Source organism: Sphaerodactylus townsendi, linkage group LG11 (genome assembly GCF_021028975.2).
Source record: "Sphaerodactylus townsendi isolate TG3544 linkage group LG11, MPM_Stown_v2.3, whole genome shotgun sequence".
Taxonomy (NCBI): Eukaryota; Metazoa; Chordata; class Lepidosauria; order Squamata; family Sphaerodactylidae; genus Sphaerodactylus; species Sphaerodactylus townsendi.
In genome coordinates, this window is record NC_059435.1 from 29,546,652 (window position 1) to 29,556,510 (window position 9,859).

A 9,859-nucleotide genomic window follows, 5' to 3' on the forward strand; every position below is an offset into this window, starting at 1 on the left:
TGTCCCTCATGATTTTTGCTATGAAGGATGCCTGGGGGAAATACTCTCACAAGATTAAAAAAAAATGTCAATCCAGAATCTTGCTAAAGCAATTGATGCAAAGCAATTCTTCTTGAACTGGATTCTAAGTCCTATGAGAGACACAACTAAAACAAAATATACTTTGATATAGGAACTCCTAGTGTGGTTGCAATTTTAAACATTTGTAGGAGTTTCTTTTTCTCTTGAGCGTTAACAGGTAGACTTGGAGAAAGGATTTATGCTAACAGTGCAGGAATAGTGACACGTTATTTGACAGTGTTCAAAAATTCAAAGTGTGAAATGTTGTGGAAATAATAAATTAACTTCCAACTCATATGTAAATTGGTTACATGATTGCCAATCAATATGTAAGGACAGAAAGTCCATTTGAAAACAGATTGCAGCTGGCCTTGCGTAGGTAAGGCGATTAATCATCAGGAGGTGTCTGAGGGCATAGGCTATAAATTTCAGAGACTGATGCATTCATAGAGAAGGGGGGGGGGGAACTCCAGCGACACAAATGATGAATTCTGCTTATTATGAAAACTACTTCCTCATTTAAAAGAAAACAGATTTATGGGGATTGATGTGGGAGAAGGGAGTAGAATTTTTTTATTATTAAGTAAGCATGACAGCACACTGCAGCATTACGCAAACACAGAAATGCTATTCCTGGGTTAAGCTCATGGGCCACTTCTAAATCCTCTTGGCACCTGCAAACCCCCAGTGTCATGCAACTGTAATGAAATGATGCTAACATTCAGTACTGTTTTGCAAACAGTACTGTTTTGCAAACAGTAGACTAACACCAATGAAAACTTTGCGCTGGCAGTTTCCAGTCAGCAAAAGGCGGGTGGAGACTGAGTGTAGAGTGGGAGAAGCAAAACGTTGTCAGCATTCTGTCCCTGGTCAAGTCTCGTTCAACAGCAACTATAATGTTTCACCAGCAAAAGAGGGTAAGCAAGAACATACCCAATGGAATCAATGAAGAGCTTCAGATGATGTCTACCTTTCTGCCCCACCCCCCCCGCCCCGAGTAGCTGCCTTGTCAGATTAATCAATACATTAATTAAAAGCTTCAGCAGCTCACTTATCAAAAATCATGGCATACAGGTACGTCATTTTGCTCCCAAATCTAGAAAAGTGTAAGTATACAAGTTGTGTGTGTGTGTGAGGGGGGGGGGTGTCTTTCAATAAGAAGAAAACAGTGAATGACCAAGGATATACATTTTTAACAAACAGATAACACTTATTTTCTCATAGCCCTATTTTGCCTCAGGACACCACGCTCACCCACCAGTAATCTCAACTCTGCCCACCGTAAATATAGCTGCAAAAACAAAGCATCTCACACAGCTGATTCAAAGAATGACTCTGACGCCTGCTCGGGCTCATTGCTCTAGAACGGGGGTTTCTAACCGGCAGCTCCCAAGCTCTTTCTGTGCAGCCCTCCAACCTGCTTGTTTGCTACTATCACTCTCAAGGCATTTTCCTTTAGACCAGGGGTGGGGAATCTTTTTCCTGCCAAGGGCCATTTCGATATTTATAATTTATATAATTTATCTACTATAATTTATCTATAATTTATCTGGCCCCTGCCTGGTGGAATGCTCTCCCTCCAACTGTCCGGGCCCTGTGGGACCTCAATGCATTCCGCAGGGCCTGTAAGACTGAGTTATTCCGCCGGGCCTTTGGAGAGTCCAGCCACTGATAGGGTGCCTGGAAACAGCTATAACCCGCTGTTCCCTTTGTAGGAGTTTTAATAGCTGGATGCCATCTTTATTTTAACTGATATAGAAATTGAATGCTGCTTTTAAACTGTTTTAATGTTTAACATATTTATTGTCCTATTACTGTTGTGAACCGCCCTGAGCCCTCCGGGGGAGGGCGGTATAAAAGTAGAATAATAAATAAATAAAATAAAATAAAATAAATAATCGATATTTATGATATAATTGTGAAGAGGGGATTGGAATTTGTGCCGTTACTGCTAACACCTGCTACTGTGCTTTGTTTATTCTATTACGTACTGTTACCTTCCTTGCCTTTTCTATTGGCGCTTTTCCCAGACTGGCCTGGCTGGGTGTGAGAATGATCTTGAGTGGGCTGGGCTGGAGTTCTCTTGAAGTTCTGTATGTGCTTTTTGAGTCATTGGCTACAAGGCCTTGGATGGACCTAGCTTAGCAATAAAGTTTATTTCTTTTTATGAAGATCCCTGTTGTCTGGACTCAGTTCGTTACAATAATATCATTCACAGGCCATATAAAATTATCAGCTTAAAAATTAGCCTGCATTTAATTAACTCAGCCCTAATGTGATGGCTGGAACTGTTTCTTTTTATTATGATGATTCACTTAATATAAATGTATGTTGCTATGAAAAAAAAACCTCCTAGATTCATTGAATTTCGAGTCCAGCCCCCTTTGCCCATCCTGGCACGTGCATTTTAACTCTCCCTCTCCCCTGAACACTACCCGGTTTCTGATTCCCTTCTCTCCTTCCCCCTGGCTCTTTCTGACTTGGCCCTGCCTTGTTCCTCTCCTGATTCCCACCTCTCCCGTTGTCCCTGCCCCAAGGCAATGCAGCTAGTAGGTCACTGGGTCTTTGGGGGTGCCCAGAGGCTTTTTAGGACCAAGTGGCACGGCAGGTGACAGCAGTAGTGGGATTCAAATAATTTAACAACTGGTTGTTTACAAGCACCATTTCAACAACCGGTTCTGCCGAAGTGGTGCAAACCGGCTGAATCCCACCACTGTGTGGCAGCTCCCACTTGTGCCGGTTTGGTCCTCATGCCTGCCTGCCTCCATTGTCTGAGCAGCCTGGCGGTGGCGGCAGCTGGGCATGGGAGGGATGGGCAGCGGCAGGGCAGGGCATGTGCCAATTTCCTGCCTGAGTTTCATGGCTGCAGCCAGACTGGGCCGGTATGGACATTAGCACCACAGTGCGGAGAGGGGCAATCTGAACAGCATTTGGAGCAGGGCCAGACCAAATGATTTCGTGAGCCTTATATGGCTCTCGGGCCGGACATTCCCCATCCCAGCTTTAGACCCACACTTTTCTTCCTGTCCCTTTCTTGCAAAACCCCCACAATAATAACATTGTTTCTTCAGGTCTCCATGGTTCCTTCTGTCAGCGCTCTCTGGGTCTTATCCTCCATACCAGCATTTTGGCCATTCTGGGTGCTTTGGTAGCCATGCCACTACGCTTCTTCACTCTCTCCCTCCACCAGTGTAGATGTCTGGCCTGTTTTGCAACAATGATAGGAATTCAAAAATCAATGTTGAAAGATATGTCAAAACATTGAACCTATTGCAGATGGGATTCCGGAACAAATTCTGATTGAAATAAGCACAAAAGGGAATAAGAATGTTTCAGAATTTATTTGAAGTATCAACAGAAGACGCAAGTAACTTTTTTTAGATGGAATTAACTGATTTGCAAAGGCAGTGGTCATCTCAGACACATCTACTAAGAAAATTTATTTCTTTTCTGGTCTACCAGATATATTCATCAACCTAAATAAATTTGCTGCAGGCATGTTTGCAGTCTTTGGCACCACTCTGTGAACAATTTTTTTCCAGGATGAAAACTGTGAAATCCAAGTGTAGGTCAAGACTTACAGATGAATAATTATATGACATTTTAAGGGTGCCTATCACAAACATTGACTTGGTCATTAATGCCTTGGCTAACAGAAAACAGCCACAAAAATCACATTAACTAGGTAAGCATGACTTCTTAAAAATTAAATCAGAGTGGGGCTCCGATATGGGTAGGTGGCCCAATAAAAAATCTAGAAGGAATTCAGTTCAATTTTTTGCAACATTCTTGGACTACCCAACTGTGTTGCGTATGTCAGCCTATGTCTAGAAATGGGACTAAATCTTATGACTACAAGAGTCTCTGTTTAAGCAAACAGAATATATGCCTCCAGAAATTTAAAGTGTATTCCTGATCTCCTGCAATCAACTGGAATTCTAAAAGAAGGGACAGTTCTTAATACAAGTTAATACCGCCTAAAGCTAGTGGATGCTGCACTACACAAAAGTGAATCACGAGAAGTACATAGTAGGGAAAGTGCCAAGAATCTGAAAATGTAAATCTGAATGTTTCTTAAATCAATTCTGTAAAGCAAACTCTTATCTAACAATATTGTTCATTAGACACGATATTAAATATTGCAGCTCAGTTGGACAACTGCGAAATTATGTCACATGGGGAAATATTACTTCCTTGTTTTCACTAGGAAGGCTGCTGGTGATTCGTTTTTATTAACAAGCATCAGTATGGTCATAAATCTGTCATTTTAACACTGATTATAAGCTGTTTACTCTCCTCTGCAAAACCATTATGCATAAAAGTCATTTTACAGTCTACAAATTGGGTGTTTACAGGTTGACATACAGCGGTGAGAAGCTGCTGAAGCTGTTTTTGGACATACGAGAATAGTGGACTTTACTTCATTCCATCATGAATATTTTTTTGGAAAAGTTAGACCAGTTTTAGTTCTTTTAAAGTAGCTGCTCGTAGTATGCATCTTCAGACACAGAACAACACTCAAAACTACTGGAAGGAAAATCTAGCATTAACCTAAGCATAAATAATTGTGCAACCCAATACTAGCCGAACGTCAAAACACATTTCTCGATCAAGCACTTGCAGTGCTACATAAAATGGTCTATTCTCTATCTTGGCAGGCTGGCAAGATGGCATTACGCCAGTGCCTACATTATAGACTAAGCAAAAATCAATGCTTTCAAATCAATTTTAAACTTCTTAAAAATTAAATCAGAGTGTTAAAAACACTTAAGATTCAGCTCTAAGGTTCTCTTTTTAAAATCACCTGATTTAAAACAAAATTTGAAACTCATCTGAGCATAATGCAAACAGTAATTTTTTAGAACTGACCCTATCATTCCTTTGTGAAAAGCTGCTGCTTCTCTTTGTAGAAGAACAAACGATATTTTTGTCAATCATACAGCACAGTACTTCTTATACTAATTTTATAGGTTAGTGATGCTGTCCAGAGACTGGCAAGTCACTAAAAGTGTCACCCACAGATCCACCTGGGTAGCCTTTAACTCCTGACCTATTCTGTAGCTACTACCTGCTCTTGCTTCCAGTTGAGATTGTTTACTCTTCCTGGATGAGGGTAGGACAGGACAGGAAAAAGTACTTATACAACACAGAAAAGAGGCAGCTAAAAGGAACAGAGGAAAGAAGAAGCAACTTCTAGTGTTGATTCTAGCAACAGCCTGCCTACAAAAACCTGGCAAGACTGCCAATTGTAGGAGACACCATATAAGTGGTTTATGTGCATTAACAGCCCATCTAATGGGGCCAGGGGCCAGCTGCAGTGCTGCAGCGGCCCACCACTCCCAAGGAGGCTTCTCAGTGGCAGAGGGAGGCTGAAAAATGCCCCACGGGTTGCAGGAAAGCAGCCATTGGGCTTTCTGGTGACATAAGCCCAAAGCCCTGGCCACCAGTGCAACAGGTGCAACAGCCAAGTGGGAGCCAACTAATGTTGGCCCCTCCCCCGACCATGCTCCCACTACACCGGGGGCGAAGGCACAGGGACACTGGCACAGTATCCAGCAATGTGTCCCACCTCCAGGAAGGGCTGTGGTGATGGAATTACCCCTCTGGCGGGGGAAGTGCCCCAGGGAGGACAAATCTGCTGATGTGGCCCTGTGCCACACCCAATGGTGGATTCGGGATGGGGCCGGAAGTTGTCTAAAAATAAGAAATCCATTATTGCATATAATTTTCAAAAGTGTTACATATTTTTAAGCTTCCAAGGTTACATAAAGTCTTTATCCAGTTTAAATACTGTTTGCATATACTTGGATTCAGGACAGGGGTCTCCAATGTCTCATATCCAGACACGTAGCAGCAATGGGGACATCCCGGGCAGCCAGTCCCAGGCGCCACCATCATCTGGGCTACTGAAGAGAGATATTGTTGGGAAGTGACTAGAGTCTTGGACCAGAACTGGGGAGACCTGAATTCTAATCCCTCTGCTGCCACATAGTTTAAGCTAGTCATACTCTCCCAGCTGAATCACCCTTATAGGGTTTTCATGAAGATAAAATGGAGAAGAACAGAATCATGGATCTGTTCCACACAGCACAAAAAAGATGTCTGTGGGACATCTTAAAAAGAAGCGACTACATCTTTTCACTCCACGTACCCAAAATAAGATGTCTATAAAAGAGGCGGATTTTGGTATACTTTGCAGACAGCAAAGAGATCAGAAGGGGGAAAAGGCTGTTTCCCGCCCAACCATTTTGCTCTCTCAACCTTTTGTCAGGCACAGGTTGAGGGTGAAACTGACCAGAGAGCAAAATGGTTGGGCGGGAAACATAAGAGGCCTCCTGAGCTCTGCGTTCCACACAGTCGGGCAGCAGATGTCTTACAGGCAGCTTAGGGGGAAAGGGTGCACTTTGAAGCATTTTTTTTAAAAAAAAATAAGACATCTTGAGCAGAAATAAGGTGTCCTAAGTATTTCAGCTAAAGAGTGTATCTTAAACACACTTGTATTTTTCTCAAAGGAAAATTAAAAATGCTTACCATAGAGCCCCCTTTCCCTTTAAAGTGAAACTTAAATATTTACAATTTAATTAAAATACAGAAATTCTTGCAGACTGAAGAAATAATGATTAGAAGAGAATAAGACACATATAGCAATCACTGGAGACCACTGTTGATGTAGCATTACTGCCATCTACTGTTCGGAGCCATGTGACTCACTTGCCTCCTTTTTCAAGCTGAATAGTCTTGTCCAAATGCCACACGTGCCAGTCTCTGCTAATTTCAACAGAAACCAAACTTTTCTCTTGGGGGTTGGCTGTCAAGGGCTAAATAATGTGTTTACCATGTTTTGGACAACTGGGCATTGTGAAAGAAAGCTGCGTGAAGATTAAGGACAATTTGGAGACTTGACAGGTACCCCTGGGAGGGCAGGGTTGCCGGATCCAGGTTGGGAAACTCCTGGGGATTTGGGGGTGGAGCCTGAGGAGGACAGGGACCTCAGCGGGATACAATGCCATCGCGTCCATGCTCCACGGCATCCATTTTCTCCAGAGGGACTGATCTCTGTAGTCTGGAGATGAGCTGTAATTCTGGGGGAGGGGATCCCCAGGTCCCACCCACAGCCTGGCATTCCTAAAACTGAGCATGTGCTGTGGGTGTACACAATCCTTCCTCCCACCCTTTTCTCGTGTGGATTTCTCTTGCCTTCCAGGATCTGATGTTACCATACAAGATTGCCCCCAAAATGTAATTTGAAATGGGACTGCAAACCATTATTTTGCATAGACCTGCAATCAGTGGTGGGATTCAAATAATTTAACAACCGGTTCCGGTGGTGGGATTCAAATAATTTGACAACTGATTGCATATAAGTACCATTTTAACAACCAGTTCTGCCGAAGTGGTGCGAACCTGCTGAATCCCACCATTGCCTGCAATGAATTCCTAAGCAGTCTGTTGAAGTTAGTGGGTTTAAAAATATGTGACCTCTGCTTAGAACCGCACTGCCTGTTAGCTCTGATTGTGTCAGCACCAATGCAGGCATCATTTAGGGTTCAAGCAAATGACAGAAGGGAAGGAGAAATGTATTTTTGGGTAACTGGAAACCCTTGATGGACTATTTGGGCAAAACAGAAAAAAAACGAACTGATGATTTGTGGATTTAGGGTTAGAAGTTCATAAAAATCAGGCTTAATATAGAAAAGCATGAAATTTACTTGCAGCAACTATTAACATCTACTTTTTCCCCAAAGAGTAATGCCCTGTTCCACATAAAGACCTAAGTAAAATTGTACCATCATCTGTCATTTCCTCCGGCCCACCCCCTCCACCTGCTCCGTGTGCCCCATTCTTCGCAGCATGGTCTGAACTAGCTGATGAGTGAGGTGTGTGCAACTTTGGGGGGGCGGGGCTAGGAGGAAATGGCAGATGAAGTTACAATTTTGCTTAGGTCTATGTGGACAGGGTATAGTATTAATATCTTTATGTATTAATATTTAGTAAAATGAAATTGAGAGCCCTACTGTTAAGTGAGAGAACCAGCGAGGTGTAGTGGTTAACAGCAGGTAGACTCTAATCTGGAGAACTGGGTTTGATATCTCACTCCTCCATATGAGCAGCGAACTCTTATCTGGCAAACTGGATTTGTTTCCTTGCTCCAACACATTCAGCCTGCTGGGTGATTTTGGGCTAGTCACAATTTTCTCAGAACACTGTTGTAGCGAGAGGAAGGAAAAGGAGTTTGTGAGCTGCTTTGAGGCTCCTTACAGGAGAGAAAGGGGGGGGGGGTTATCCCCTACGGGGATGGGGCGGTATAATAAATCGAAAAAATAAATAATAAAATAAATCCAAACTGTTCTTCTTCTAATTGTATTTTCATTACATTTCTCTTTCTATTTTCATTACATTTCTCTTCTGTGTTGTTGTTGTTTTTAAGTATCAATACAATTTCTTTTCATAGAAGGGAAGGAGAAATTTGCATGCAGGCAGGGAGAAGAGAGTATTTGTGCCTGTGAATCTGAATTAAGCCATATGGAATTTTAGTAACGAATTGCTATTCTTTTATACTCATCTCTTTACATATTACTGTTTAAGGAATAGTTTAGAACAGTTAACATCATATGAAATTTCTAGATCAAAATGGTATTACAGTAATTTGCTACACAGACTTTGGAAGAAGAAGAGAATAAGGAGGAGGAGGAGGAGGAGGAGGAGGAGGAGGAGGAATTGGTTGGATTTACACCCCCCCTTTCTCTCCTGTAAGGAGACTCAAGGCAGCTTACAAACTCCTTTCTCTTCCTCTTCCCACAACAGACACCTTGTGAGATAGGTGGGGCTGAAAAAGTTCTGAGAGAACACACTGACTAGCCCAGGGGTCTGCAACCTCTGGCTCTCCAGAAGTTCATGGACTACAATTCCCATCAGCCCCTGCCATTATGGCCAATTGGACTAGCCCAAGGTCACACAATAGGCTTCATGTGGAGGAATAAGGAAACAAATTCAGTTCACCAGATAAGAGTCTGCTGCTTATGCGGAGGAGTGAGGAATCAAACCCGGTTCTCCAGATTAGAGTCCACTGCAATTAACCCCAACACTATACTGACTCTTAAAACCAACATTTTCCATATAAAAGGACACTCACAGAGGTTCTCTCAAAGAGCCCAACCCACTTTCTGAAGGCTTAGATAACGTTGAATTATGCACTAAGCAAAAGGACTGCAGCAGTAAATAGTCTTGAAATAACTTCCACGACAGTTCTCAAAAACACAGAAGAACCTGGCATGACCTCAAGGTGGCAAAACCATTAACAGATGTGGGCGAGAGCAACTTGTGTTCCACTATCAGTCTAGAAGGCTGCACAAGCACAGTCGAGGAAGTGGGACTGCACAGAGCCTACAAATAAGAACCCATTTCTTTCAGCTGTCCAGAACTATCAGATCAAAGACTGTACAAACATATGTGCAGAATGTGGGTCACAGCTGAAAAGAAATACAGTTCTAAAAGTTGTCAAAGGCCAGTCACACCCACTCATGCAGAAGACTGCAGACATGTTTGGAAGCCATGCCAATTGTGGTCTAGAAAAGAGGAGGGGAGAGGCAGGGCACCCTGCAAGTCTGCCATCAGACTGACAGGCAGCCATAGATATGCCAGGCTATGCTGGTCAGATATCCACCACCCTGAGCTCATTAAAAGACGACAGGGGTAAAAAAGGACAGACATTGCTGCAGCTGCCCAGCATTCTCCAACAGCCAGTATGATGACATTATCAAATCACATGGATCGCTGGAGACCCTTGTGTACTGTAGCC